Source organism: Mus caroli, chromosome 7 (genome assembly GCF_900094665.2).
Source record: "Mus caroli chromosome 7, CAROLI_EIJ_v1.1, whole genome shotgun sequence".
Lineage (NCBI taxonomy): Eukaryota > Metazoa > Chordata > Mammalia > Rodentia > Muridae > Mus > Mus caroli.
The window spans coordinates 147125464-147131223 of NC_034576.1; positions in this window are offsets into that span (position 1 = coordinate 147125464).

The following is a 5760-nucleotide window of genomic DNA, read 5'->3' on the forward strand; positions in this document are numbered from 1 at the left end:
TATCCTAAGTTTTGGGCTAATATCCACTTATCAGTGAATACATATTGTGTGAGTTCTTTTGTGATTGTGTTACTTCACTCAAGATGATGCCCACAGCTAGGGTTTTGATTGAGGTTGCATTGAATCTGTCACCCTGGGGAGAAGTGACTCCTTTACAGATGGCGTCTATTGCAGATGGCCAGTGGCTTGTGAATTTGGCAGAACTTTCTGGTCAGCCTTCTTGCTGTAGTTTGGCTCAGCAATATTCTCTGGTTGTCCAAGGCTTCATTCTCAGGGTGGCTCTATTGGGAGGTGGTAGAACTTCCAAGAGATGGAGCCTAGAGCCAGGTGTGGTGGTGCATACTGTGATCCTAGTAGTCAGGGGGTGAAGACAGGAGGATTACAAGTTTGAGAACAGCCTGGGCTGCATAGCGTGATTCTATATCAAAAACAAACAAGCAACCCCCAAACAAGCAAATGAACAAAACTTACCACCAACAAAAACAAAACAAACCCGAAAACAAACACTCTAGAGACAGAGAACAAACAGCAAAGCCTGGCAGTCCTTAGGTTACTGAAGGTGTCCTCAGAGAGGATGATGGGACCACTCTTCCTCCGATTTGCCATGTGGTACAGGGCAGTTCAGTTCTGTTTGCTCAGCATTTTGCTCTCATCATTTGCACTAGAGACTCGAAGTAGAATGGAGTCCTGTTCTGGACTAAAATCCCCAAACTGTGAGTTCACATAACCTCTGTTCTTTATAAGTTAATTACCGCAGGTATTTCCTTACAGCAAGGGAAAGTTAACACATCTTCAAAGTCACTGTATGCTTCCTCTATCTTTTGCTAGATTTCTCCCTCCTCTTCCTTCTCTTCCCCCTCTTCTTTCTGGTACAAGGTTTGGTGTACCTGAAGCTGGAACTCTTCATTCTACTGTCTCCACATTCTGAATGTTGGAATCACAGGGTGAGCCACCATGCCTCATTCACTCGGTACTGGGGATGGAACCCAAGGCCACATGTGTGCTAGGTGAGCACTGGTCTCAATTTGCAAAAGAGACCCCAGAACTGTCCCATGTCTGAAAAGCAAGGAGAAACCTGAAAGGCAGGGTCTGGGGCCAGTCATGGCAGCAACAGGGAACAAAAAGTCTAACAAGTGTTGGTGCTAAATTAGAAGCCATAGGATTAGAAAGCCAGCATGTTTACGCACGTGCGTGTGTATGTCTATGTACCATGTGTGCAGCGCTTGCAGAAGTCAGGAGAGGGTTTTGGATCCCGTGGAACTGAGGTTATAGATGGTTGTCAGCAGCTATCTGAGTGTGTGGAAACAAGCCTAGGTCCTCTGCAAGAGCAACCTGTTCACTTTGGTTTTTTGAGATCAGGTTTCTCATTGGCTGGAGCTCATGAGTTTGCCTGGGCTGGCTGACCAGCATGCCCCAAGGGTTCCTCCTGTCTCCACAGTGATTACTGGCAGCTACCACCACCCACATCTAGCTTGCTATATGTTATTGTTTTCTGAGACAGGGTTTTTCTTTGTAGATCTAGCTGTCCTGGAACTCTGTGTGTAGTCCAGGCTGGCTTCAAACTCACAGAGATCCACCTCTCTGCTTCCCCAGTTCAGATATAAAAGGTGAATACTACCATGCCCCCTGCCCCTGCCACTTTTGTCTGAGTCTTTTGAGACAGAGTCTCACTGTGTAGTCCTAGCTGGCCTTAAACACTCAGAGATCTGTCTGCCTCTTGAGTAGGGTTAAAGGCATATGCTACCACACCTAACTTTTAAAGTGGGTCCTGGGGCGAGAGCTTAGATTCTTGCATTTGCGTGGGAAGTGCTGTCTGGATTGATCCATCTCTCCAGCTCTTTGGCTTCTGTTTTAGAAATATATTTTTAAAATGTCTTTATTTATATTATATCTGTAAATGTTTTGCCTACATGCATTTGTGTCACATGTATATAGAACCCGAGGGACCAGAAGAGGGAAAAATTCCTCTGGAATCTGGATTATATAGATGGTTGTGAGTCACCAATTGGGTTCTGGGAACTAAACCTGGGTCCTCTGAACGAGAAACTAGTACTGTTTACCAGGCCATGTCTCTAGCTCTATTTTAAAAAATGCTAAAGCATTTTTTATGTGTATGTTTGTATGCATACATATGTGTGTAGGACCTATAGAGGCCTTAGGTTATTGGGTCCCTGGATCTGGAGTTATGTAGAGTTATGAGTCACTATGTAGGGACTAGGAACTGAATTTGAGTCCTATGGAAGAGCAGCAAGTACTCTTACCCCTGAGTCATTTCCCTAACCCCTTGAGCTGATTTGTTAAACAATGTGTTGTTATTTTAAATTTTATTTTTAATTAATATTTATACCATTTCACCCCTCATTTTCCTCCCTTCAGGTCTTTCCATGACCTTCCATTCAAAAATTATATATAATATAGTCATATATTATAAATATGTATATAATGTGGTGTGTGTGTGTTTATTTCTGGCTAGTTTAATGTCAACTTGACAGAAGCTAGAATCACTAGAGAGGAGGGAGCCTCAATTGAGAAACTTCTTCACTAAGATTGGGCTGTAGGGAGGCCTGAAGAAATTTTCGTAATTAATGACTGATGTGGGAGGGTCCAGTCCATTGTGGGTGGGGCCATCCCTGGACTGACAGTCCTGAATTCTATAAGAAAGCAGACTGAGTAAGGGATGGGGAATAAGCCAGTAAACAGCACCCCTCCATGGTCCCTATGTCAGGTTCCTGCCCTGTTTGAGTTCCTGTCCTGACTTCCTTCAGTGATGGACAGGATGTAGATCTGTAAACCAGATGATCCCTTTCCTCCCCAACCTTGTATTTGGTCATGGTGTGGCACCTCAGCGATAGAAACCTTAACGGAGATATTAATATCTACTGAGTCTGTTTAGTGTTGCTGTATATTTTTGTTTCTAACTGCTTGTTATTGGATAACCAATCAGGAGCTTCTTCACCCCAGGGAGTACTAATTCTCTCCCTTTCAGCAGTTGTTAATTGCCTATGGCTGTTCACCTGGGGGTAGAGCCCTATGAGGTTTCCCCACCTGTGTTGGCATGGTAACTAGTGCTGTCATTGTTCAGGTCTTGTTTAAGCAGCCAAGTTGCTGGGATGTCACAGGTGTACCTTCCCTGGCATATGTAGAAGACACTGTCTTGAAGTAGTCTTCCTGGTCCTCTGGATTGTGTCCTCTGGTTATTAGTCTTTCTGCCTCCTCTTCCATGATGGTCCCCAAGTCTTCAGTGTGGATGTTGGGTTGTAGATGTATTAGTTGAGGCTGGGTACCCCTCAATCAGTGGATCTCAGCCTTTTGAATGTTTGTAGCTTCCTGTATTGATCTCCATGGAGCACAGGATCTGGGGGGCTGTTTTAAAGCATAACACTTTGGGACAATTTGTCAGGCAACCGATAACTCACAGAAAGGGAGGGTGTGGCTCCCCGTGAGCCTTTCTAAGCAGACTCGAGGCTCACTCTCCTGTTCACAGACCACTGGCCAGCACACGGATGTCACCTGGGACCAAATCCCAGCCAAGATGCAAACTGCCATGCTACCTTAAGGAACCAGGTCTTTCCTCATGCGGGCTGTGCTCCTCGTGCGGTTGTGCAAGAGGGTATGTTTGTTACTCTTTAAGGATGTCCTTTCTTGCTTCCTGGCATACAGCATTCAGGATCTCCACGTCCCTGGGACATGTAGCTGCCATCTATCTCCTGTGTCTCTTGTACCTGACAACATGTGATGCTATATTCTGCTTAGGTGTTCCATGGTCTCCAAAGGTACCCTAAAGACACATCATCACCATTCCTATGTGTCCTTAATCATCTTTACCTATGCCAGCCATAGTCTCCCCTGCCTTAGTCTCCCGTTTTGTGCTTACTTTCCAGCCCTAAGTCCCACCCAGCATTGCACTGTAGTTTTGGAGCTGGCTGCTGGCAGCTCTTTTTCAAGCAACTTTATTAATAGTTGAATACTGCCCTTCCTGAGTTCCTTCCTTTGCTTGGGGCTACCACTCTCTGCCCAATGGAATAGCTGCTTTCTAGAGAGGCTGTATCCTCTCTTAGCCATCCCTATTGCCTCCAAGGGATGAAGAGGGACTCAACACAGGAGGGTATCCTTTGGAAAGGGGGCTAGCTGTGAGTGTGTGTGTGTGTGTGTGTTTTAACTATGATGGGGCAGGTTTCGGGGGCTCTAGCAGGACAGACCACATGCACATCCAGCCTTGGAACGGCTCAACACTGTTTTTTGCCTGTTTTGTTGCCCCGATCCCTTTACCATGGAATCCTGACCTGCTGTCCGCAGACCTCCTCAGAGGTGTATTTAAAAGAAAATTAGAGAGAGGCCAGGGGACTCTACAGGGCTGGCAGAGCCCTTGCAGCTCTGTGAGGAGGACACCGAGCACTGATCAAGGCCCATGAGGGTTTGTGGGTTGTTCAGCAGAAGGCCTCTCATGGGGGGAGGGGGGTAATTTTGTGGTTTTGGTCTACAATTTAGACTCAAGGAAGCAGGCACAGTTAATGCAATAATCTTGTAAACCTTATCTCTGCCAGCTGCCATCAAAGCAACCAGTGAACTCTCTTTCCAAGACCTCAGTGGCCCTTCTTGGCCAAACTTGGAATTTTAGAAGAACATCCATGGGGCCTATTTACTTTGCTTTGAGTTGCAAATGTACACCCCCCTTGAGTCTCTCTTTCTCTCTCTCCCCTAAGAGAATGTGTGTGTGTGAAATTTTAGTTTTAATTATGTGGCTGTTTGTGGCTATGTGCATGTGACTATAGCTGCTCATAGAGGCTAGAAGGCAGCACAGGATTCCCTAGGAGCTGGAGATATGAACAGGTGTGAGCCTTCCTGTGTGTCGGCTGGGAACAGAACTTGGGTCCTCTGTAAGAGCAGCAAGCACTCATAACAGCCATCTTTCCAGCCCAGAATCTCATTTTAAAATTATATTTTTATTTATGTATTTTGTGTCTCTGTGTGGTCTCATACACGCCATGGCATGTGTGTGGCGGTCAGAGGAAAATTCATGGAATCAGTTCTCTCCTTCTGCCATGTGGGTCCCAGGGATTGAACTCAGGTCTTCAGCCTTGGCAGCAAGTCCATTTGCCTGCTGAGCCATCTTGCTGGCTCTTAGGTTTCATTTTTGCCTGGCCTCATTATCTGCTGTTGTCTGAGTCCTACAACACCAAAGTTTTGATGTTCTGTCCTGAGACCTTGCAAACTTAAGGGTCATGAATTCTTGAATTTGAAGAGTAAGGTTATCCTAGGTGGTGTGTTTGTCCCATGTCCAGGAATGTCTTGGTATAAAAAAACAGGAGCATATGTGATCTGTAGGACTTATTGTTTAGATTGGTAGTGCCATGCCTCGGAGGCTTGGTCCCCACCTGGTGATGCAGTTGCCTGTCGCTGATTGTGAGTTGCTGGTGTCATCACTGGGCTCATAATCTGATGGCTTTCCTAAGAGGGGGTGGAAACACCTAGAAGTGGAGGAGGTCATTATTGGAATGTGGTCACGGGGACTACATCTTATCTGAGGCCTCTTTCCTTCTCTTCTTCCTCCTCCTCTTGGGAGAGAGACTGAGGGATGGGGACAGAAGGAGATGGGCTAGGGCAAGGTTACTGTCAAAGCTGAGAGTCCCCACTCTTTCAGTACTGCACAGTCCTGAGGGCCTGGGGCTGTCCCTTGTCCTGTGATTCTTGTCCTGTGACACATTGGTGTCAACACAATCTTGCAGAGCCTAGTGAAGTCTTCAAACAAGGCTATGTCCT